Here is a 26,817-nt window from a genome sequence, read left to right as displayed (position 1 = left end):
TGCCTATATGCCTCTGGCACCAACTCATACGCGCGAAGGACGGTGGCTTTCACAATATCGTAATTTAGGCCGTCTTCTAAAGACAGCGAGGTGCACACTTCCTGGGCTTTACCAACTAATCTACATTGAAGCAATAAGGGCCACACATTTTTGGGCCAATTCAATGTAGCTGCAACACGTTCGAACACATTAAAGTACGAGTCCACTTCAGACTCTCTGAAAGGTGGAACTAATGCGATGTGCCGGCTAACATCAAACCCTTCATGAGGCATACCTGTGAGCGGTGACTGTGGGGTTGAGGGGCTGGCTGTAGGAGCCGCACCCCACTCTAGCTCCAGAGCTTTCACCTGAAGATGCATGGCTTCCACCTCCAACTCCTTGTGTCTCACCTCAACCTCTTTTATACGAAGCGTTATCCTCAGCTCCTCGGCCGACATAGCAGCCTGACTTGGGGAGGTACGGAGTGGGGGAACACCAGGCACAGCACCTGGCCCCTCTGTCGGGGCTGGCTCACCAAACAAACCCCTGTCATTTAACACATTGAACAGGAGCACACGTAGTTCAGGTTTCCTGATGTTAGGAGGCACAACCACCTCAAAAGCGTGTGCAATTAGAATAAGATCGTCCTTTCTACACTTACCAAGTACCTGTACAGTCGATTGATAACAAAATCATCTACATTAAATTCCATAGTCGCCACCACCAAAAAGAAAAAACTGCCAACAAAAAAAGCAGCCAACGAGGCAGAAAACAACCAAAGAGACTCACCAGGAAAGGCGACGAACGACGATAAAAAAGCAACGGACGAGCCCCCAAATCACTAAGACTGGGGCGAGCTCCTCCCGACCAACCCTCACCCAGAAAGGCCAGCAAACACAGAACAGCACAGAGTAAACGAAGCAGGAATCACCGAAAACCGAACACACGCGAACTGGCGTTTCTGAATGCTGGTCTGGCTGGCGAGGAGGACGAGTGCTGGTGGCAGGCTTCTTAAATAGGCCAGGAAGTCCACACCTTGGCCAATGAGGGGTCACTAATCAGGAGTGGTTGAATCAGCAGCACCTGCACCTAATTCATTCAATTAGCCACCAAACTTATGCACACACACAGTGGAAAAAGCAGTAAAAAGAACAATTGACCCACAGGGTCATAACACCCCACCACCTAAAAATCGGACATTTACCCCCCCAGTGTAAATGTGCGATTCAGATCTTTCGGGACAAGTATCGCGTCCTGAAACCCCTAGACCGGGGCGTAACACAACCAAATACAGGTAGTCCCCCCGTTTACGAACGAGTTCCCTTGCTACGCCGGCGATGTAACCCAAATGTCCGCATAAATTGGAATTAACCCCTTAAATACCCCAAAATACCAGCTAAGTCTCAAAATAACTATCCAAAAACATGTATTATACGTCATATTAAAAAAAATAAAAAATAAGATACTGTACTTACCATCAATGCTGGTGGATGGTAAAAAAGGTACACTGAGCATCCCGCCTTGATCACAATTGGAGATACAAGAGTTCTTGTTTCACTGATGTTTACTGTAGTTTTATTTTTAAACCACACACACACACTGTAGAACACTTTGGCCTGCTAGCGAACAGGTAAGTCGATGTGACTTATTAAGCTTATTAAAAGCTTAATTTCAGTAATTTAGATGAGGTCGAGCTGCTTCTACTACGCAGTTGCTTGCTTGATCGGACTCAACTTCCTTCGTAGAAACCAGAAAGCGACCTGATTGGGTATGCGCTCACTTATGAAATTTGACACTTATGAAACTTATGAATTTGACAATTTAACTTGTAAACAATTATTAACAATACAGTGATCTCTCGCTACTTCGCGCTTCAAACTTCGCGCGCTCATGTCATTGCGTTTTTTTTTTTTTTTTTTTTTTTCAATTAAAAAAAAATAATAATAATAATACAGATGAGCTGTACCGAGCCAATTGGTACCATTTATTAATATAAATATACATTAAAAAAAAAAAAAATTATAATTTGACAAAAAAAAATAACGTTTAAAAAATGTCTTATATGGATCTCTTTCCAATGCTAAATCTGAATACACTGAACACACACAAAAAAAATATATAGTTTTTTTGGTGAGGGGGTGCGTTACTTCGCAGTTTATCACTTACCCCGGCGAATTCTGGTCCCCATTAACCACGAAAACGAGAGATCACTGCTTAATGCCGAGAATTGTACAATCACAACAGGAAAAAAAAGCCTGCACACACAAAAAAAAAATAAGTTGTGTAACATGGTAATATTCGGTTAACCTTTGTGAGACAACAGCTTCTCATATTGGCAGAACAAATATTTGCAGGAAAACTTGACCGCTGTTACACTGAGAAAAATACAGAGCTCAAACACACACTCTACACCGATACATGACAAAAAAAAAAATAGATAAATAAAACTACTGGAAACAAAATGGCGGACAAGACTCCGGCGTCGAAAAGTCGAAATCACTTAAGTCGGGTACGTCGTAAGCTGGGTACTACCTGTAAACAGATAAATAAATTTGAAATCAAATCAGAAAAACATCTTTAAATACTTTTATTTTTATTTATTCAATTAAAAAGCTCTGCTTTACCATAGATAAGTAAATAACTAAGTAATTTTAGATAAACACTAGGGATGTCAAAAGTATCGCGTTAACGGGCGGTAATTAATTTTCTTAATTAATCACGTTAAAATATTTGACGCATTTAACGCACATGCCCCGCTCAAACAGATTAAAATGACAGCACAGTGTCATGTCCACTTGTTAATTGTGTTTTTTGGTGTTTTGTTGCCCTCTTCTGGCGCTTGGGTGCGACTGATTTTATGGGTTTCAACGCGAAATCATACCAATACAGTCCTCTACAGACCAGCTAATGTCTGCATCCATTATTCAGTGGCAGTCCTCGTTGTCTCATCACACTATTTGTCTCATCGCTTATGAGTTGCATTCTTTCTTTGTATATATTCATGAGCATTGTGTAATTATTGGTGATATACATTTCATTTTCTTTACTTATATGGTGCAATGTAGTTACATTATTTGTTGCTTGTGAGCTAATTGGCTAGTCCTACTGCTCAAATGGAATCGTGTGTGTATACTTTGTGTTATTTTGTGACTTGTGCAAGTTATTGGCACAATGTTTATTATTTTCAGTTTTACAATAATCCGAAATGTGCCCCTGTCAAGAGAATTGATGACTACAGTAAAGCCCATTCAACTTTGCCTCAACGTCTGATTCCTCTTTGGAGCTTCTGTTGTTCGCTATCTGTCAATTTGTGTACTCACACACATTGAGGACAGAATAAAGAGCAAAAATAATATTCTTATCTCTCAAAAAAAGAATGTTCACAAAAAGAAAAGCGCTTCTATCTGTATTAATGATGCGCAGACTTTGGACAAACGATTCAAACATTTCGTTTAGCTGTCGTTTAGCTCGACAAATACACTGGATGGCTATATTCAGTCACAATATACTAACGATCAGAGGTCTCGTACGTTGTGAAGCCAGCATTCAAATGATGTAAAATGGATGGACAAGTAAACAGGGAACTACGGCGTCGGTCGAGGGACAAAACACACTCATTGGCTTGATTTCTAAGTAATTTAAAACTCGCCATTGACACCTTGTGGTGGATTTCAATCACTACCTTACGTAGTTAAAGACACTGTGGAAGAACGGCAGGGAGCCCATGTGACGTCACCGCTCAGCAACATCAACAATGGCGAGCTACTAGTTTATTTTTTTGATTGAAAATTTTACAAATATTATTAAAACGAAAACATTAAGAGGGGTTTTAATATAAAATTTCTATAACTTGTACTAACATTTATCTTTTAAGAACTACAAGCTTTCTATCCAAGGATCGCTTTAAAGTGATCCTCTACCTTAAATACATGTAGGCTCTAATAAACCACAATTGTTCTCTTGTACTAAAATATGTTGTTAGAAACACATAAAATGTTGAATCAATGCAAATATTTTATCATATTTAGTACATATTTTGACCGATAGTTGGCGCCATGTTTTTCGGGCTCGCAGTGATGACGTAAATGGGATGTTTCCAAATGTGTAGCGTGTACAACAATTGCGTATTGCTGCCTAAACTCACTTAGTAAAATGCCACGATGTGCTGCTTTTGGATGCAATTTCCAGTGAAATGGTAACAAGTGGAGTGACGTGAGTGGTCAAGGTGGAATTATTATTTTTTTTGTTAATAAATGTGCATAAGTAGAAGCTTCTCCCCTTTTTGGTCCCTGTATGCTCGTATCCTACCTACCGCGCCTTACAACTGGCGCCCGAACATTTTTCCTGGATCCTCAGTCAAGTAAGGGATCCGTCTAATTTCTGGATCCGACGGTACCACTGCAGCTGTAATATTGGTTTCGGATCTGTCTAGTTTCTGGATTCGTCGGTCCCACAGCGGCTTTTGGGATCAGTCTGTATTGCGGATTCGACGGCCTGATCGCGGTTGCGACATTGCCATGAGATCGGTCTATTTCCTGGATCTTCGAGTGAGTGAAAAAATGCGGATTTGGATTACTAATGCTATCTTTTTTGTTGACTATTCTTCGTGGGAGTGTTCCCCAAATCATACCAAATAATTAAACCACTATGGCACCCTACAGTGATTACAGTGACTCTGACATGGACCTTACTTTTATGTTGGAGTTCGTCTGGGAACGCGTGTGTGCGTGCCGCTGAACTCCCGAGTGACGAGTGGTCAAGGTGAAAATATTATTTTTTGTGTGAATAAATGTACATAAGTGGAAGCTTCTCCCTTTTTGGTACTTTTATGCACATATCCTACCTAGCACGCGTTACAATGTACAAGACATGGATTACACTTGATTCCAGGATTTGTTCCTGTCAAACTGTTGGCTTGTACTGAATGTAAAGAATATGACAGCTCTGGACACTAACAATCTACATAATTATAATGGGATAAGTTTGAAAACGCAATATCTTGCCTTGAAGATCTGCCAACAAAAACCGGAGTTCTCAACAGCATACACTCTCTGCTCCATTATCATTGAGATGCACTTGCAGCGAGTACATCACCAGTTTTGCCCAATTCTTCTCTTATAAGGTACTGTATTTCCTGTTCTCATTTTGCCTTTGCTGCTCGTCTTGTGAACGACTGACAGTGCTGTCCTGCTCTTCACTTTTCCGATCTGGTTCAAATTGGAAGGGCAGAACTGACGACATGTTGGCGTAGCTAAGAGTGACACGCTGGAAGTTCGGCCCGGTGATGTCACGCACTGCGACATAACAAGAATAGCGACCTATCACTTAAAATAATTTTACAAATTTTATTAAAACGAAACTATTAAGTGGGGTTTTAATATCAAATTACTATAACTCATACTAATATTTATCTTTTAAGAATTACTTCTCTTAAAGATCGAGGATCACTTTAACAGAATGTTAATAATGTTAATGCCATCTTGTTGATTTATTGTTATAATAAACAAATACAATACTTATGTACACTATGTTGAATGTATAGATCCGTCTTGTGTCTTATCTTTCCATTCCAACAATGATTTACAGAAAAATATGGCATATTTTATAGATGGTTTGAATTGCGATTAATTACGATTAATTTTTAAGCTGTGATTAACTCGATTGAAAATGTTAATCGTTTGACAGCCCTAATAAATACCTGAAAGAGTTTCTGGTTCCAGTTATTCTTATTTGTTTGCAAGAATAGGGAATTGATCCACATTTTGGATTAAAGCGAAGAGTAAACACGTAACCATAGGGTTGCATCATAAACGTCAAAGGCTCATCTAGAAAACGCTGAACATTTTAATGAATTGCCAAGCAAATGCTCTTATACCATAACAGTCATTCAATATCTCAAGAGTAGAAGCACTCATTTGGGCTGCATTTAATCAACATGGAACCTTTTTATTTCCACTTACATGGCTCAGGAAATGATGATGTGCAGGCAATATCTAGCAGGGTTGGTATGTCTAAATTAAACTATACCTTTTTGTGCTTTGCCTTTCTAATGAGACAAATCAAATTTCAGGCAGGAGAGAAGGTAACTGGGCTTTCCGGTGTGGAGTTTTTACATTTCCCTATGCCTGCCTGTTTTTTTTTTTTACCCTTTAGTTCTAGTGAGCTAAAGTTTATTAAACACAAATTAGGTAACTTTATTAACAGATTCTGTTGGGGCACAATTCTAATTAGCTTAAATTCCTCCCAAAATTAATTAATATATTAAATGAAAGTTAAGATATAAATCTTTATCATCTATATTGAAGTATTATTTTGTGGCACACGATTGAGCAAAGCTCCTTGAATTCATTACAGTGTATTTAATCCCAAATTATTAAAGTTGGTTATTAACCTTTTGCACCTTTGTCAGTTATTAAAGTTGTATTTCACTCATAGTCGGCAAGTATAAAGAAGCAGCAGGATTGACTTTGCCCACGTACAAATCTCAGCCTGCAAGAAAACCTAATTAGCTCAGGATTTACAGAAATGAAGGTTCTTTGTCAACAAATACATTCTCTGAACTTAATATTGGACTTTTACATTAAGCTCATTTAAATTTGACCATTTATGATTATTTTCGTAACATTTTTGTAAACTTTGTTATCTTTTTTCCTAGTTTACAGGAACATTTGACTTGAAAATGTTAAGAATGTATTTTTTTCAATCTATTTAACTGGTGCTTCATGCCTGCATATGTCGGATTCTCATTAATTCAGTTTGTGGCTGACTAGATCAAATTTATTGAGTAGTATTTAAATTTAAAATTTTCACTTCGATTGGCCGCTGCATTGTTGGTGGCAAGTGTTTTTTATGTTACAGTATACAGACCTAGTGTGGGATTTCACAGTGGGTGTGCCTGTGGGCAAGTGGCAAGAGCACTGAACCCGGCTGGCAATTCTAACTTGCCTGGCATATATTGCCATGTCTAGACTGCATGCATATTTTCTTCATTTCTTTCCTACAGAGAGACTTCAGGACAAAAGAGGTCACTGTGTGCATGAGTCTCAGCATCTAGCAGTGAAAAGGGTGTGTAATGAGTAATAATAGTCTGAATTTCTGATCAACAGCTATTGTGTATATACATTCATGAGGATATATAGTGTATCATAAAAGTGAGTACACCCCTCGCATTTCTGCAGATATTTACGTATATCTTTTCATGGGACAACACTGACAAAATGATACCTTGACACAATGAAAAGTAGTCTGTGTGCAGCTTATATAATACAGTTAATTTATTTTCCTCTCAAAATATAGCCATTAATGGCTAAACCCCTGGGAACAAAAGTGAGTACACCCCTTAGAAACTACGTACCGGGGCCGGATGTATGGGGGGGGCTGGGGTGGGCCCACCCAGACGTGAGTCGTGCCCACCCAATCAAAATGTCGGGAATATCTATATTAGCGTCGCACTGGATATAGAGAACGCACGGAGAGTTGGTCTCACCTACTTTTTTATTGCAGGATTAACGATTACTGTTGGCCGCAACCACGCTGAACAAGCAATCAACAAAACAAGCTGTTTTTCCAACCTCGTTTGTTATCCGCGCGCTTCCTCTCTCTCCTCTGGACACATTCTCGCAGTCGGACATCCGGGCATTAATAACGTCACCAGCCACAACAAAGCGTCGCCATATTGAAAGGGGGGGCAAAAGACGAGTCACAAGCAGTTGCTCTGTCGTGCATTGTAGTACAAACGCGTTAAACTTTTGTCTTATTTGCGGTCTTTTTTCCCGTTGGAATGACTAAAAGTTGCTGTGTTGTGGGTTGTAACACAAGGAAGAGTTCGGAGCCGAATTTGAGGTTCTTGATTCTTTCTCGTGAGAAAAAAGGACAAGCAAATGGCTGAAAGCAATCAATCGAGGAACAGTAAAAGAAGACGGTTCTTGCCAGTGGGAACCTAAATCCAGGCACATTTACGTTTGCAGCCGACATTTAATTACTGGTGAGTAAACTTTAATCGATTTTTTTTTTTTTTGCCTCAGTTAGCTGCTAGGATTCAATAGACTAGGCTGTGGTTATTATTACCGTAACCGACAACTCGCAAAGCGTTATTTTTCTTTTGCCATGAACTGCTCTGATCGGTCAATCGGTATATTATTGGCCTGGTGGGAATTGGTTATTTTGTCGTGACGTGCTCACGGCTAAATAACGCTTGGAGGCGAATTACCGGTTATGGCAGAAATAATCGCTCGGTATATACTAATAGTTTTCTTAGTTCCACACAGTACATATTCCACGTATATGATAAAGGTCAACTTACTGGGTGACTTTATGAGGTAGTTGTAGATGTTTCTGAACTCCACTGCAGGCAATTCCTTTGGATTGTTTATCCAGCTATCAGCTGTGACTTTGTATGGGCAGATTTGCAGGCCAATACACGCTAATTTTAAGTTGTATCGCCTCCTCGCGTCTGTCGGCAGTGACTCGTGATAATAATAAGTCATGTTTAAGACGTTTTTATGCAAAAAAGACGCAAAACACAGCTGAAATATATGAATTTCAGACATTTGTCTATGGATGTTTACCTGTGTGTGCCCCCATCTCAAAACGGCGACACGTTGCTATGCGAGATGACGTCATCATGACATCACGCTGACTGCGAGAATAAGTAGTTAGATGAATGAAAAAAAACAAAAAAACAAAACCTAATAAACCCCCCAAAAATTAATGCAGCCTCAACGGGAAAGTGTCCTACTTGCGCCGGTCCCAAGCCCGGAGAAATGCAGAGGGTAAAAAAAATGCCTGCATTGAGGGTGCCCCCTCAAGATTTCTTAGATCCCACTCTGGTGGTTAAACCTAGATCCGGGCCTGTTACGTACATGCCTAAATGTCCAAATTGAGTACTGCTTGTTATTTTCCCTCCAAAATGTCATGTGACTCGTTACAGGAGTGCTGTCAGCATTTCTGCAGAGATTGAAGGGGTTGGGCGCTCAGCCTGTTAGTGCTCAGACCATACGCCGTACTCTACATCAATTGGTGCGCATGGCTGTCACCATAGGAGGAAGCCTCTTCTGAAGAAGTTACACAAGAAAGCCCGCAAACAGTTTGCTGAAGACATGTCAACAAAGCACATGGATTACTGGAACCATGACCATGTCTGATGAGACGAGCGGACTTACACTGTACTACTATAAGTCATCTGTTTTAACAGTTTATTGCTGCTTGCTAGTTTTAGTGTGCATGAATTGTTCATGCCTCCTTGAGAGAAAGACCCCGATTTTTTTTTCTTCCCCAACCCTTAGTTCTAGCAGCAACCAAGTCCTTAAGAGAAGGTGTGGGTTAGCATTGATATCTTGGCAATCTTTTTTCTGGCAATATCACCTCAGGTTTTAAACATCAGCTTTAAATGTGGTACTTTGATATTCTTTGTTAGCACTCTACTCGACACAATTTTAAATATCCACCCCACCTCTCCACACTTTTTTTTCTGTAATATTCCATCAGCGGAAACAGATTGTCCTTGGCCCTTATCACATCAACAAGCAGTTGTTATTTCTCACTTCTTGTACTTTCGTGTTTGACACCCTGCTTGAATTATGCTGTTTCATTTGCATTAAAATGTGTTGCCATTTCTTTCCGCAGTTTCGGTCAAATTTCTTTTCTTCATCTCACTAATTGTCATCAGTTGTTTAACCGCTCACCTAGCGGTTTCCCCCACTGATATATCAATTTTGTTTGGCTAGTTCATCATCATTTAATTTCCCGTTTGAATAAATGTATCCTACCTCCCTTTGTGGCTGCTTCCATGCATAAGCAAAATTAAAATACTGGTTCTGGGAAAGTCATATTTTTTTGCTGTGGTGGTAATCATACAGTACATACTAATTATGAAACTCTTGATGCCTGGGCACAGAAGCCAGGGTTCCAAAAGCAGTTTATGAAAAATTGATTCCTAGGGAGATAGGGGACAGAAATCGGGTTCTGTTCCTGCGCTGATGATGTAACCCGGATTTCCGTGTAAATCGGAATTAGCCCTTAAAATTCTTCTAAACATCCTTTAAATAATAATAATAATAATATACATACATGCATATATATATATTTATATATAAATATATGGCAGAAAACACAGACAAGACTGAAAAAGCAGTTTCTGCACTTGCACTCCTCTATAAAAGAATCTGCTGTATTTTAAGCCAAAACAACTGTTGTGTTTGACACAACAATATGTCTATATGCTGCCATAGCAGATTCATGGCGCATTAAGCCCCCGAACTATTATTAATTTGGTTTACAGATGTCACGCAACCGCTTTTGTTTCAAGCCAGCCATTAAACGAAGGTAATTAATTATACTTATTTTTCAAAATGTATAACATTTTTAGCTTAGAATCATTAATTGATGTCTAATATTTCGTTTAAAAAAAAAAACTTTAAAAAATTCTTCTCACCTATTTAAATTTTTAAACAAATTACATCACAATGAAAAAAATGGTGTCTGTAGAAAAGTCACGGATATTTACCTCATAACTATAGCTTAATTGTATTTTTTTGTTTCTGTCAAATTTTTACGATATGTTACATGATAAATAATCGATCCAAACAAAGAAAATAGCGTTTAAAAAGGTAAATATATGAAAAAGAGAATCTCAACCATTCCTTGATGTCTGCGATTTCTGCATCATGACCCTTGTTATATGATCATGTTTCACCCATAAAATCCCCCCTGTGGCCATTCACAGCTGTGTCTTGACACTCAGTGATGCATGCTACATGGAGTTTTTGGATCGAAACAAGGTAAATACGTGATAATATCTCGTTAAAGTCATGGCGTCTGTAATTCTGCTCTCGCGTGCTCTCACCTCCAAATAGGGTTTTTCTGTTTAAAAAAATAAAAGTAAATAAATGCCCTCCTGTTCAAAATTTTTCTTCCCCCAGAAAACTGAGATTTTAAGCTTTCCAATGATGTATCAGACGTGCATATCGGACAATTTTGAAAGTTGGCTAAATTGGGGGTCTCTGCGCGGGCTTCAACTGGAACCGTGTGCTTTGGTCAGATGAGACCAAGATTGAGCTTTTTGGAACCAAACACTCTAAGTGGGTCTGGCATGCCACGAAAGATGCGCATGCTGAAAAGCACCTCATACCCACTGTGAAGTATGGGGGTGGGTCAGTGATGCTGTGGGGCTGTTTCGCTCCCAAAGGCCCTGGGAACCTTGTTAGGGTGCATGGCATCATGAATGCTTTGAAATACCAGGACATTTTGAATCAAAATCTGTTGCGCTCTGCCCAAAAGCTGAAGATGGGTCGTCACTGGGTCTTTCAGCAAGACAATGACCCTAAACATATGGCCAAATCTACACAGAAATGGTTCACCAGACACAAAATCAAGCTCCTCCCATGGCCATTTCAGTCCCCAGACCTTGTTTTGTTGGCAAGAGGGGGTTGTACAAAGTATTAACACCAGGGGTGCTAATAATTGTGACACACATTATTTGATGTCAAATAATTATTTCTTTATGTGGGATTTTTTTCCCCACTGAATAAATGCACTTGTATTGAAGGTTGGATTTTTCTCTTTTTTTCCATTAAGGTCCCATATTATTTGAATTAAAAAAAAATATTAGAAGCTAAAAAAAACACATCTTAACCAGGGTTGCCAATAATTATGGAGGGCACTATATATATATATATATATATATATATATATATATATATATATATATATATATATATATATATATATATATATATATGTTAGGGGTGTTAAACGATTACATTTTTTTAATCGAGTTAATTACAGCTTAAAAATTAATTAATCGTAATTAATCGCAATTAATCGCAATTCAAAGCATCTCTAAAATATGCCATATTTTTCTGTAAATTACTGTTGGAATGAAAAGATAAGACAAACGACGGATATATACATACAACATACTGTACATAAGTACTGTATTTGTTTATTGTAACAATAAATCCACAAATGGCATTAACATTCTTTCTGTTAAAGTGATCCATGGATAGAAAGACTTGTAGTTCTTGAACGATAAATGTTATAGTTACAAATTATAGTAATTTTATATTAAAACCCCTCTTCCTGTTTTTGTTTTAAAAACATTTGTAAAATTTTCAATCAAAAGTAGAGTTAATATAATAATAATAAGAATAAAAATAACAATAATAAAAATAGAGTGACCAAAGTCTAAGTTTTACGTGTATTTTGCATAGCTATTTTGATATGGAATGCCAGTTCATTTTGCATTGTTGTTTAACTGTGTGTCAGAATAGGGCCTCATTACTATAGACTGAAGTGCTTTTCTTTTTGTGAACATTATCTTTTTTGGGGAGAGATAGGAATATTATTTTTGTTGTGCTTTCACTAAACGATACTTACAGTGGGGAGAACAAGTATTTGATACACTGCCAATGGGTCCCCACTGTAAGTTTCTTGTGAAGGGGTTGCCAATAAACGGCGCGGTCCAAAGAACGCTTGTGTCCACTCGCCTCTACTGTATAACATATATCTGTACATATCTTACCTAAAATACAACAAGAGACACATAATTGCCACTAAAAGAGAGAAAACGTACCGAAATATGTGTGGAGCACAAATAGCAATTTGCATTGCATTGTGAATACAGCATAAACGTCTCAAAACTACTAATTCTCCCACGTTTAGAAGAAATAACATGAGTATGGAACGGCGCTGCCCCCAAGCGTCCGGTGGCATTCTCTTCACTCTTAATGTCCATAAACAGCCTTTTTGAGGCAATATGCGAGATGGTCATTCACTCAAGCGCCAGCAGAGGGCGGCAAAACTCCATAACAACAAGTGAGCCTTTCAGTGTACTGTCCTTTAAATCTTTCTGAGCGGGACGTCTGCGTTAATTGCGTCAAATATTTTAACGTGATTAATTTAAAAAATTAATTAACGCCCGTTAACGCGATAATTTTGACAGCCCTCATATATATATATATATATATATATATATATATATATATATATATATATATATATATATATATATATACATATATATAAAACTATCCAAAAACATGTATCACACGTCATTGTACTGTCTTCGCCAAGACGCTGGAGCTAAGTCCTTGCTAGGCAGCGAGCTAAGCCCCCGAAATGACAATATCAGACGTCCATGTGGTTTGCTGACTTTATTAATCTGCTCATGACATCAACACTTGCTGAATTTAATTGATATAAAATGAAATTAAATTAGTCTAATCTTCAATAACAGCAATTCAAATTTTCGTTTAATAGCTGCTGATACAGCAATAATAAACGATTAGCATGTATCAGTTAGCATTCACACATCATAAAAAACAATCAAATAACCTCGCCCGAAGCATTCGACCACAATTGAAAACGCACAACAAACAGTACAAAAGGGGTTACATACAGACGTTGCCTCTAGATGCTTCACAAGCAACAAATGTGCGCGCAGGCTGTCACCTCTTCACTCACCTGCGCACTTCCTCATATGTCCGTGACACTAGGTGTGTGGGCTGGGCGCTGTTTAAATGCTCTATGGTTCTTGTGCCAAAATAAAAGCCTGCATGACAAAACAAAAAATAAAAATTAAATTAAAATAAAAACAATGAGACAGGCGTCATCCAGTCAAAATCATGTAAGTCGGGTACGTTGTAACCCGGGAACTACCTGTATTCACAAAAATCCTGTTAAACATATAAATGTCTCTTGTTTGAACTCCATGAGAAAGTGTGGCTTTGGAGGGATATTTTTATCCAAAGAGAGTGATCGACTTTGGAAGTTACTGATTTTGGATATCAAGTACATGACATTTGATATAATATCCAATTCTTAAGTGAAATCTTGCACATTGAGGATAAGGCCTTGTTCATGCTTTTACTCAAATCATTTAGTCAGGCTTTTCTTGTAATTTCTCACTTGACTATAATTGTTAACTCCTCTGTTTTGAAGTTCAAAAAAAGAATTGTGCTTGCAGGGAACATTTGCAATGACTGCTAGTGATTTCATGTGTGTAATTGGTAAAATCATGAGCTTGATGAGCTTTTTATGTGCTATTGCTCCGAACACCTCAAAGGTTGTCATCTGATTACCATATTTTGGAAAATGGTATTTCATGCTCAGTTATAGACTAGTCGGAAGTCAGAAATACTTTTCCACTATCCTATAGTGAACTCGAGAAAAAAGGGCAGCCATGATGAAAGTATTCTCAAGACAATTTGAATGTTGTATGTAGGTTAATCCAGGGGTCCCCAACCTATTCCACTAAGGCACACTGTGGGTGCAGGATTTCATTCTTACCAAACAAGATGACAACACTTTTTCCCCAATCTGGTGTTTTACAAGTGCAATCAGTTGATTGCAGTCAGGTGTGGCTTGTTTTAGCAGAAGCCTCATTGGTTCAACTGTCTCTGCTGGATCGGCTGGAACAAAAACCAGGACCCACAGTGTGCCTTGAGGACTGGGTTGAAAACCCCTGGGTTAATCTTTTTAATAGCCGTGATATGTTTATTCAATGATATTACAGTGGTACCTCTACATACGAAGTTAATTCGTTCCAGGATCTTGTTTGTAAATCGAAATGGTCGTATGTCGAGCAGGATTTTCCCAAAAGAAGACATTATAATTCCATTAATTCGTTCCACAGCCCGAAAAGCTACACTAATTCCTTAATAAGTACTGCAGGTACTATTACAAATGGCAATAACACATAGTAAAACGACTATATCATAAATTAAAATCAGAAAAATAATACAGTATAATAATAATGGTAATAATCCCTGTAATAATGTAACGAATCGGGTTCTACAGTGGCGGCTGAGTTTTGCGTGCTGTACCTGAACGCACCGCATGGCTGATGTGACAGAGTAAGCTCACTAAGGCGTGAGAGTAAGAGAGGTGTGGTAGAGATTTTACTTTCCCTTTTAATGTTCTCTTGTTGTTGGCGTCAATTGCGGCGGACAGTAGGCATGTTACACAAGTGCTTAAATATACTGTATGATTAAAAACCTGACGAAGATGGCCATTTTTTTTTGGCGATGTTACCACAATCATAATTGTCAACTTAACGTATAAATATTGGCGAACGGAGGTCGAAAGAGGACCATCGAGATCGTAGAAATTCTACGGCCGTATTCTCGAACCAGTTCACGGACGCGCACACCACGCTCATAATTTTCTATCATTTCTATTCTCATTTCAATGATAAGAGTCACTTTTTTCCTTTTTTTCACCACCTGCACTAACTTTCCAGGAACCCATTTTGACTTCGCTCACAAGAAAATCCGCCGTGTGTCCATTTTGCGGGAAAAGAAAGAAACTCCAGCACTGTCATAAATCGTCGAATTTTGAGCATGTCGTCTGATGTAAAAACAAATAGCGAGTCAAATTTTACGTCAGATGTTGAAAAGATCGTGTTTCGAACCGATCGTATGTCGAGCTACCACTGTATTTACCATAAAAGTGTTCTATCGTCTAATTTTGATCATCCATTTCTACAGTATGTGAGTCACATCATTAGACTTAGCTTGCCCGTGTGTGAGAACTTGTATGGCTTTGCATTTTACTTTTCCAATTCAAAGATCTGAAATCCTAACTTCTCGGCTTTTATTTTTTCAATGCAGCATTATTCCTTCATCCAACATCATTTGTAATTGAGCCCCCTTTCCGCTTTGTGCAGTGACTTATTTGTGGCAACCCACTATGGCTTATGGCTACGCAAATTCAGCAGATCTTTACACTTTCTCCGCATTGCACCTGATCACCGGGGAGGGGGTAAAATCCCCACACATGCACGTTTCCAAACTCCTAATCCTCCCTCTGCTCCCTGCTTTCATCCGTGCTGTTACCCTCGCTCTCCCCAGCAGGATGAGGTGCCATTCAGGAGCACAATCAGCAAAGGATGTGAATACAAAGCAGAGGTGAATTGCATGCAACATATGCAAACAATCACAAAAAGCTTTAGCAGTCATGAGCTACTCGAGTGTTGCACCAGTGATGTTCATACTCTCATGCATACAAAGTGACACATGCTGATTTTAACCTGTTAAGAATTATGAGGGAAGTGAGTGTAGAGGCCTTTTTTTATATTGAAACAGCTACTTGGTGTGTAAACTAGTCCATTACTTGCATGATTGCGCAAATGCTCTTTTTAAATGTGTTTACAAATACTCAGAGGGTTATTTTCTAGATCTTCTTCATATTACTGTTGTTGTTCAATGACAAAGTATTCTGTTTTACATTGTCCAGATCAGATTCAAAGATGACAAGCGTGCCTTATACATGAGTGCTGCCTTATGTTCAAATGAATAGTAGACGCAAAAGCACCAAAGAAGCCGGCCAATGTGAAATTGCAGTTTACTATTACAAAGCAGCACTGTTACAACACAAGTATTAAACACTCAGGGATTTATCATGAAAAATGAAGATGTCCCTGGTGAAAAACCTCAGCATATGAGATAAGTGAATTGCAAATTATTTAATCTGAGTAAGGGAAAATCGTACCATCATGACATATGAATTTTCAACCCATCATATTTTGGGTTTAACTCTTCAGGGACCGCTATTCAAAAGTTGACACTTAAGATTATTTTTTTTAAATGGTTTAAATTAATTAAATTAAAATGAGTAAAAATAGACAGACAGTCTGGTCATGGCGCCATGTAATACTCCAAAGTAGATGTTTTTCCCTATAGCATTAACTAATTGCATGGCACCGTCAGTGATAGGCATCCAATTCTTTGAAACTGGGGGGATTGGCCATGAATGTTCATGTTTCAGTGTCATTGATGGTACTAGATGTCCAATCCTTTTGGCGAATGACGTACCGCATGCATGCTATTTTTAGACCGTGACGTTGCATCGTAAAGCGGAAGTAAAGCAGGAGTGGGACATTATAGACCCGCCCTCGCATAGAAACCATGTCAATTGTGCTACATTTCTCTGGTAGTCTTTCAAATACGAACATGCCGATCACACATGGCTTTTTTGGAACTTGTAGAAACGACTCTAGACATTACAACATATGATGGCTGTTTTCTTCATATGTTTCCCGAAACCAAAAACTCGGACGAATAAATGTGGAGACTGAATCAACTTGCGAGGACTTTTAACGCCAGCTCAGCAGTAAACATTTATGCAGTAAACATTTTTTGGGGGTTGGCATTGTCTTTCAGAGGACAAAGAGGTAAGCTATTTTGATATTTTTAGCTCAATTTTTAGCGTGACGCTGTGCCGTGCTGCTTCTGTCTGACAATGAATGACCTGAAAAGAATTCAAAATGGTATCTGACTGCCACTGTTACATTTTCTTATGTAAAAAAACCCCAAAAAACAACTTTAGTAAGGGGGAAGTGTACATAAATTATATAATTAAGATTTGTTATCAATGAAAAAATTAAAAGTGTTCATTGGCTGTCACTGAGTAGCATTTGCGATCACTACACAAAACAAACAATATAAATTACCCCCAAGAACGGTCAATGACGTAGGACAACCAGAGGATATAATATATAAGACAGACAGGGCTGGTGGTAAAGGATATCTTGTTGAAACAGGAGAATGTCATTGTCAGTTGCGAAAGAAAAAGGTGTCTACAAAAAAGCTAAGGCTATGCTTCGGTCGGCTCGTTTTTTTTTCTCGTCTTTTTCAGCCCTCGACACTCAAGCCATCTCTTTAACTGAACATTTTTACGTTCTTCCACATCTTTCCCAGTGAATTCCGCACCAGGGGACATCATTTTCGGAGAGAATTGGTAGGTTTAGCTCTGTAAACATCTCCTTCGTACACAATATCCATTCATTTCCTATCGGGGACAAACGGTCGCGTATCCCACCTTAGCAACAGTAGCTAACGTCATGAATATTAATGAACAGAAGTGACGTGTTGCTTGCGGTACGCCATTAACAAATGTTCATTTGCCCCTCCCAGTCAAAATGGATTGGGCATTCATCGCCATCAATGGCAGCCAATGAGTTCAATGAATAAATAAAAAATCATAAATTGTGCATGAAAGAGTTAATGGGTGAAGTGAATGGACATTTAGAATAACATAAGTGTTGAAAAAGGAATTTGACATAATAGATTTAAATGCATTACTGTAACTCAATTAACTTTTTAACATTTCAACATGGTTAATTCCCATGCAGGCAGAAATATGAGTAACTTTCATCCTGAACACCAATGAAATGTGTCGAAAACCCTAAAAAATAATATTTGGCCGCTGTCAAATGTCATAAGAAAGCCCGCAAACAGTGTGCGGAAGACATGTCAACAAAACACATGGATTACTGGAACCATGTCATATGGTCTGATGAGACGGGCGGGCTTTCTTGTGTACCATCTTCAGAAGAGGCTTCCTCCTGGGGTGACAGCCATGCACACCAAATTGATGTAGAGTGTGGTGTATGGTATGAGCACTAACAGGCTGACCCCCACCCAACTCTTCAATCTCTGCAGCAATGCTGACCACACTCCTGTAACGAGTCACATGACATTTTCGAGGGAAAATGACAGGCAGTACTCAATTGGACATGTACGTAGTTTCTAAAGGGTGTACTCACTTTTGTTGCCAGGGGTTTATATATTAATAACTATATTTTGAGTTATTTTGAGGGGAAAATAAATTAACTCTATTATATAAACTGCACACAGACTACTTTTCATTGTGTCAAAGTGTCATTTTGTCAGTGTTGTCCCATGAAAAGATATACTTAAATATCTGCAGAAATGTGAGGGGTGTACTCACTTTTGTGATACACTGTAAACATTGAAAACTGAAAACAGATGGGGGGGGGTCCCCCTTTCAAAATGATCATGTGATAGTGCAGGGTTGTCCAACCTACTGCACAAAGGCCCACTGTGGATGCAGGATTTCATTCCAACCAAACAAAATGAAACCTTTTCATCAATTTGGTATTTTACAAGTGCAATCAGTTGATAACAGTCATATGCTGCATGTTTTAGCAGAAACCTCATTGGTTCAACTGTCTGTGTTGGATCAGTTGGAATAAAAACCAGGACCCACAGCGGGCCATGAGGATCTGCTTGGACACACCTGTTATATTGGATGCTGGGAGGGCAACTTTGATCAAGTTAAATCGTGCCACCTATAGTACAACAACGTGACCCATACAGTGTTATATGTGGTCTCTGTGTCACTAGAGCAGGGGTCAGCAACCTTTTTGGTGTGGCGTGCCACTTTCAAATTTTCTTGTCAATCAGTGTGTCACACCAAGATTAATGACGCACATCCGAATTTTTGTATCCAACAGAGCTGTAATTTTACTCCAAAGAAAACAACATGAACATACGTTGAAATCTAACAACTACCATTCTTCTTTATCAAATAACTAAAAAATAAAAGTATATCGTAGAAAATATCAAAACTTGAGCATCATCTTATGTAAACATATCACACACACACAACCCAGCAAGAAAAGGGGAACAAGCGTGATTCTCAGTCCAGGTCTCTCACAGTACAGAGCGGGCTGTTTTAACCTTCAAAGTCAGAACAGACGACTACTTTGTCTTTTTCACTAACAGTGAATTCTATGCACAATTTTAGATTTTATATGACAAATACAAAAGATGCCTACCTTAATGTGATCCCTGGCCCTGTTTTCCATGAATTTCATGTTTTGTCTCGTAGTGGCGTTTGACACTTGTTGTGCGACACACACACAACGCTTTCGGGGCATAATGCACAGAGCAAGCGGAAGTAACCAGCCAATCAGTTGTTACCGGCACCCCCAAGGGGCCGCTGTCCCCTACAGTATGACCAGCTTACTAGTTAAGCGTAAGAAAAAGAGAGGCAGGGAGCAAGGTGTTGAGAGAGAGTTGTGCGAAGAGCGCCATGAAAAGTGGCTGTGTCCCATGCTGGTTTTAGTTTTGTTAATAAAAGTCTCCAGCAAAATACCATCCAACGTGTCACTGTGTTTTTATACACATAACCACCTCTCTGAAGTAAGCACCGGGCGAATCGACGACAACAAGCCACGTTAATCGCCTGTCCACTATACACTACGGTGCAGAGTTGCAATTACCAAAAAGTGCAATTGGTAACAGAGTGTACTTCCGCCAGCTCTCTGATTGGTCGGCTTCGTGACATATTAGTAGCGTGGGCTGAATTAAACGCGCAGAGACAAAAATCCGACAAGAGCAGGAGTCGAGAAATTGGAGAAGAGGTGGAGGTGTGCTCAAAATCCATTATTGCTCGCATATAACGCCACAGGCAGAGTGGGTGAGAGGGGCGGTCCCGTAAAGCCCCTAAATAACAGGGCGCGCAACTGAAAAAAACTTAATTTCCGGTAAAAAGGCGCATTGTAAATGACTCGCTTCCGCTATCCAAACAGCTAAACATGAAAAGGTTCACACTCCGGATGTTTTCTGTAATCCTTTATGTGTCTCATTTCTTTTTTATGAAACTAAAACAATGAAAAAATGCATGCAATCAGCAACAATGCTGCAAATAACAAAAATGCCATCCATATATGCAAACACAATTAGCCTGTATTCAGTAGTTCTTCATTAGAAATATCAAACACATTTCCCCTCAAACATGCAACCTAAAGACAATATAAAGAGTGTAATTCTCGATTTGACAACAAAATACTCACAGACGTTGCTCTAAAGAACACAAATGCCACTGAAGTTGTGAGAGTGGAGCTGCCATGTAACACATTGAATCCCATTTGAAGAACTTCCTATTTGCATTTTTCTTCTACTGTTTTAGAACCAATAAATAAAACGGCCACAAGATGGGGCGCTTCAGCAACTGAGAAAGATACAACCGACAATAAACATAACACGCAATTTTTTTTTTTTGCCATGCCCTCGCGTGTCACTGGTTAACCCTTCGTGTGCCAGTGCTGACACGCGTGTCATAGGTTGCCGACCCCTGCACTAGAGGATAAAATGGCGCGTATATTTGCGATATTGCACCAGCCTAACGAGTCTCATGACATTTTGGAGGGAAAATGAAGAGCAGTACTCAATTTGGACATTTAGGGATGTACGTAGTTTCTAAGGGGTGTGCTCACTTTTGTTGCCAGGGGTTTAGTGGATATATTTTGAGTTATTTTGAGGGGGGAATAAATTAACTCTATTTTTTAAGCTGCACACAGACTACTTTTCATTGTGTCAAAGTGTTATTTTGTCAGTATCGTCCCATGAAAAGAGGTACTTAAATATCTGCAGAAATGCGAGGGGTGTATTCACTTTTGTGATACACTGTAATACTGTATAGTTGGAAGTGGAAAGTTTTAATCAGCGACCGGTAGCTACAATGCACCAGTGTAGATCTACCTCGCCATACGCCTTAAATCGAAACCAGCATTAGACAATAAGGATAAGGATAATAATAAGGATATGCTTTAAACCTAAGGATCCACCTAAAAGATTGTATGTTTGTTGATCATTCGTGGACAAAATTATAACAACCTGTGAAGCCTGTGTTAACGTGTGGTGTAGATTGATACCGCCAGCCACTTAAGTGACCAAAATGAGGCGAAATTACAAATAATATCACAGTTGCCGAATGCAGAAAGGCTGACGCGGATTTTTGTGTTTTGTTGGAAATATTACAAGGTATGTTCATATAAACACAAATAGAATGTCATTCTTTATAATTGCAGATATTGATCGCAATAAAACATTTGGACAACATGATTCAATTTCTTCTTTTATTTAAAATGACTGCTGCATGTGCAAAACAGGTCAATAAATACCAATTTATAAAATAAGTCTAGCCTTCCATCATCAAAGTTGAATGTATCGATATTTGTCCATCAACGTACATTAAGTGTTGTTGTGAGGCATATCAAGTTGTCTTCCCTTACCTAACAGTGTTTTCCACATTTAAACAACCAAACAAAAAACTTGTAACACTTGCATTTATGCGTTTAGATAATGTGCCATCCTACACTAATTGATTAGCAACATGCTAGCAGCAGATAGCATGTGTTGTAGCCACAGCAGTACAGTACTTGTGGTAAATAATAATAAACATCATAATCACACTCATCATCATAGGCATAATATCAAAGACAATATGTCGTTTTTAGCTTTAGTATTTTTTGAGCACTGGTGGCACTGGCTTGGTTCCACATCTGCCTTCATGAACATTTTGTTCTCCCATGTCGTGATGGTGGCAGATGGATGCGGTATTTCCAAATTGTCTTTTTTGAGGGATTTTGATTAATGATGCCACACCAGTTCAACTGTTGTTTTGGTTAGAGAAAGTGTAAAACGGAAGTCGCGAGCAGAAATGCGGACGTAAAGCGCAAGTACCTCGAAAACTTGTCTATTAATAATTTCAAATATAACATTGAGCGCAAATTAATGCATTTAAACACAGCTGCGAGTTTGTTTGTGGGTTTAAACATCTTTTGTTTTTTCTCTTTCCGTTATTCCTTAAGTAGCCAACTGTGCCTCACACGTTAAAAGCACTGCATTGCTAGAGCAAAAGTAGGAAATCCGTGATATAGGTATTGATAACTACCATTTAAGATTGTTGCTCAAATCCCCGAAATATAAAAAGCAATTTATTATTTTGTTATACTTAATGCCCTACCTCACATCTTTATTTTCACAAGGCACAAGAAAAGCTCGAGTTCCGTGGACTTTTATATGACCTATATTATGTTTTGTTGGAGGACTTGTTAAGACCATGACTGACGTCCCCTCCTAAGGGGACAACTCATGTACATACACACCCTTATACACCCACTCATGCGCTCAGTGAAACTGCTCAGGGCCATTGTTGGTTTGATTGATGCGTTGACCGTGTTGCGTTGACACCTCCCCGACGCCTTATCCTTTTTGGACGCGCTTGACTGTTTGTCAACCGCTTTGAGTATAAGGCCAGTTTTCAACAAATATTCTGGACTTCTGCAAGCATATGCTTTTAGGACATTTGGACGACATCGCCACTATGCTTTCCTTGTTTCACTTTTGAATCGGTGTTTGCACATTTAATCTGAGCCAAGCTGTGTTTCTGGCCCTTTGTGTTTGTGAGCGGGTGCATAAGCTCTGTGCACAGTGCGTCTCTGGTGTCACTTGATGATGGTTGTTTGCTGTTGTTCTCAGACTAGATCAGGGGAAAAGCAATGTTAGTGTTGCCCAATGCATGGACGGTGTTAAAATGCAAATACACCACAGTGCTGGGATGGCGAATGGGAATAGGGGACTGGCAGGGCTGGATCGAACAGAGACAGGTAGAGGTGACATAGAGGAGAAGCATTTTCACATTGCTAGTTCTCAAAGTTGGCATAGTTTAAAAAATTATGAAGAACATCAAAATATATTACTATTTTTCTGCCACAGGTATTCATTTCACATTAAAAACATGCTGTACATTTGCAAACATACAGTAGCTGCCTCCCAATTAACAACTTACCTCAATAGATAAACACACATTCCTGCTGATTTCTAGTTTAAATACGAAATATGGCACACTAGGGCGAAACACTAGGGATGGGAATCGAAATCCGATTCCAATTCCGAACCGGTTCCTAGTGTTTCGAGGCCTCGACATCACAATGAAAAAGCCTTAACGATCCCTTTAACGAGTCCGAACGACGCGTATTGCGTCATCACGTGACGTGACGTGTCTTGTTGTCCAGACGCATTAAACTAGCATGGTGCCAAGAACCGCACGCTCCAAAGTTTGGCTACACTTCACCAGGAAAGAGGGTGAAAATGAAAGGTTACAATGGTTTAGCACGAGCATTGCAGCCGTAAACATAACATAACGCTCGAAAGTGTGTCTTCACTTCACGAGGAAAAATTACAACAAAGCGACTTGCAGTCATTGCAAGGTGGAGATAACTGCATCGGGAGGGAACACGACTGTACTGTCCTCACCGAGATGCTAAGGCTCAGTCCTGGCTCTACAGCTAGCTAAACTCCCAAATGACGATGCAGAAGACGTTGGTATAATTTGCTAGCATTAGCACAAAGTTCAAACCACTACACAACTGGATTTAAGTGTCTGATCGCGAGTGGAAACACATAACAACAACACAAAAGATTATTCATACAGACGTTGCCTCTGTAGATATTTTACAAACATTAACAAAGAACGTAGGCTCGTAGCAGTGTTTCCCTCTCTCACTAACTCGCTCACTCGCTTGGATGCTTTGCAGCTGCACTTCTTCTTCGCGTGCAGGCGCGCTCTTCTTCACGTGAGCGTGTTCTTCTTCGCGTGAGGAAGCGCAAGGGCGCCCCCACTTGAGCGTGAAAGCACCATAAAAACTAAAAGGTATGCGTTTCAATATAATGGTGAATATTACACTTTAACACATATTGCCAAAGGCAGAACAACGACCTATATGCCAATATATACCCATATTTGTTATTTATATTAGAAAAACGTTTCAGTAAAATGTTACACATTTTTGTGTATTTGCCACTTATTGCCACAGTTAACATTGAGGCTTTGGGCCTTTGGGCCTCTTTTGACCTCATTGTGAGTTTGTAAGGTTGTGACTTCTGATTAAACAAACTCGATGCCAATTAAAACGTTTGTACTTCTTTTTCTCCAAATTAGAATCGATAAGAGAATAGATAAAGAATCGAATCGTTAAGCAATATCGATTATGGAATCGGAATCGTAAAAATCGTATCAATTCCCATCGCTAACAGTAACACAGCGGAAGCATTCATTCATTCATTTTCTATTTCGATTATCTGCACGAGAGCCACGGGCGTGCTGGAGCCTATTCCAACTAACTAGAGGCACTAGGTGGGGTACATCCTGAATTGGTTGCCAGCCAATTGCAGGGCACAAGGAGACAAACAACAATTTACTCACACACTCATACCTAGGGACAATTTGGAGTGGAGCCTACAACGCATGTTTTTGAGACGTAGGAGGAAACCGGACCACCCAGAGAAAACCCACGAAAACATGCAAACTCCACACAGGAAGGTCTGAACCCTTGATTGTACCCTTGATCACAGAACTGAGTGGAGGATGCGCTAAACAGAAGTGGAATGGCCATCGGGTGTACCGGGCACTTCGCGTTGGGCCAACACACATTTTTGTGCTGGTGATGCTATTTAAATTTGAAAAAAATAAAAAATAAATAAATAACGTTACTCAGCCGTGGCACGCGGCCCATTTGTTGGTCCATTTTTTTTTAGTCCAATGAAATATCTCAGTGCTTCGTTCACCCCGTCCCCGGATGACTGAGACGGAAATGAATTAGAGGTGCAGAGAGCAGAGAAAACATTGTAAAGGTTGATGCGGCGAAATTTGGAAGAACAATTGACATGTTTATTCACACAAAACTACGTTGGCCCTGAAGTGCAAAACACAACAGCAAATTAAAAAACACAACGGCAAATTAAAAAAAAATTTAAAAAAACAAAACGCCAAATGACATAAAAAAAAAAAAAAAAAATTAAAAAACATAATGGCAAATAACACAACAAAAATACAGATTAAAAAACAAAACGCCAAATTACATAACAAAACAAACAAAAAAAAAAACATTGAAAAACAACGCTTATGAATGTAACTTCAATTTCATACGTTTATTGTTGTGGTTGCATTTTGTAATGATATCTTTGCTTGATTTGAGATGTTTTAGGTTTGACAATCATGTGTTTATAGTTAAGTGAAATTTAATACCTTATTATTGTTAACCTATTATATATATTTTGGCTAGTTGGAACATTTGGAATGATTATGCCCATTTTGTACTATCAGTGGTGTGGTAGGCTCATTGGATGCACTGATTGACTAACACAGCAGGTGTGTTTAAATGGATGTTAAGTGTTTAAGGCAAATGTTTTTGCTCCCTGAGGATTGGTGGTAGTCATACAGTTGAGGCACCACTTTGGCCGACTAATAACATAAGGAGTCATTTCACACACCTACAGTGGGGCAAATAAGTATTTAGTCAACCACCAATTATGCAAGTTCACCTCCTTGAAAAGATTAGAGAGGCCTGTAATTGTCAACAAGGGTAAACCTCAACCACGGGAGACAGAATGTGTGTGAAAAAAACAGAAAATCACATTGTTTGATTTTTAAAGAATTTATTTCCAAATTAGAATGGAAAATAAGTATTTGGTCACCTACAAACAAGCAAGATTTTTGGCTGTCAAAGAGGTGTAACTTCTAACGAGGTCTATCGAGGTTTAATGAGGCTCCACTCGTTACCTGTATTAATAGCACCTGTTTAAACTCATTATCGGTATAAAAGACACCTGTCCACAACCTCAGTCAGTCACACGCCAAACTCCACAATGACCAAGACCAAAGAGCTGTCAAAGGACACCAGAGTCAAAATTGTAGACCTGCACCAGGCTGGGAAGACTGAATCAGCAATAGGTAAAACGCTTGGTCTAAAGAAATCAACTGTGGGAGCAATTATTAGAAAATGGAAGACATACAAGACCACTGATAATCTCCCTCGATCTGGGGCTCCATGCAAGATCTCACCCTGTGGCGTCAAAATGATAACAAGATTGGTGAGCAAAAATCCCAGAACCACACGGGGGGACCTAGTGAATGACCTACAGAGAGCTGGGACCACAGTACCAAAGGCTACAATCAGTAACACATGTGCCGCCAGGGACGCAAATCCTGCACTGCCAGACGTGTCCCCCTGCTGAAGAAAGTACACGTCCAGGCCCATCTGTGGTTCGCTAGAGAGCATTTGGATGATCCAGAAGAGGACTGGGAGAATGTGTCATGGTCAGATGAAACCAAAATAGAACTTTTGGTAGGAACACAGGTTCTCGTGTTTGGAGGAGAAAGAATACTGAATTGCATCCGAAGAACACCATACCCACTGTGACGCATGGGGGTGGAAACATCATACTTTGAGGGTGTTTTTCTGCAAAG

The 26,817-nt window shown here is 39.2% G+C and overlaps 1 long non-coding RNA gene across 2 annotated transcripts; it reads right to left on the bottom strand.

Moving 5' to 3' along the window:
* Positions 1 to 1,581: 1,581 nt before the first annotated feature.
* LOC130920794 (uncharacterized) lies at positions 1,582 to 20,648 on the bottom strand. Of its 2 annotated transcripts, none has more exons than XR_009064219.1 (3): positions 20,579 to 20,648; positions 13,441 to 13,528; positions 1,582 to 2,511 (listed from the first exon to the last, which is right to left on the bottom strand). It is a non-coding gene; the product is annotated as an uncharacterized LOC130920794 (long non-coding RNA). The 2 variants fall into 2 exon arrangements; XR_009064218.1 differs by lacking the exon at positions 20,579 to 20,648 and adding an exon at positions 19,559 to 20,184.
* Between the last annotated feature and the right edge of the window lie 6,169 nt (positions 20,649 to 26,817).

Source organism: Corythoichthys intestinalis, chromosome 8, assembly GCF_030265065.1.
Source record: "Corythoichthys intestinalis isolate RoL2023-P3 chromosome 8, ASM3026506v1, whole genome shotgun sequence".
Classification (NCBI taxonomy): domain Eukaryota; kingdom Metazoa; phylum Chordata; class Actinopteri; order Syngnathiformes; family Syngnathidae; genus Corythoichthys; species Corythoichthys intestinalis.
This window is presented reverse-complemented; position numbering and strand designations above follow the sequence as displayed.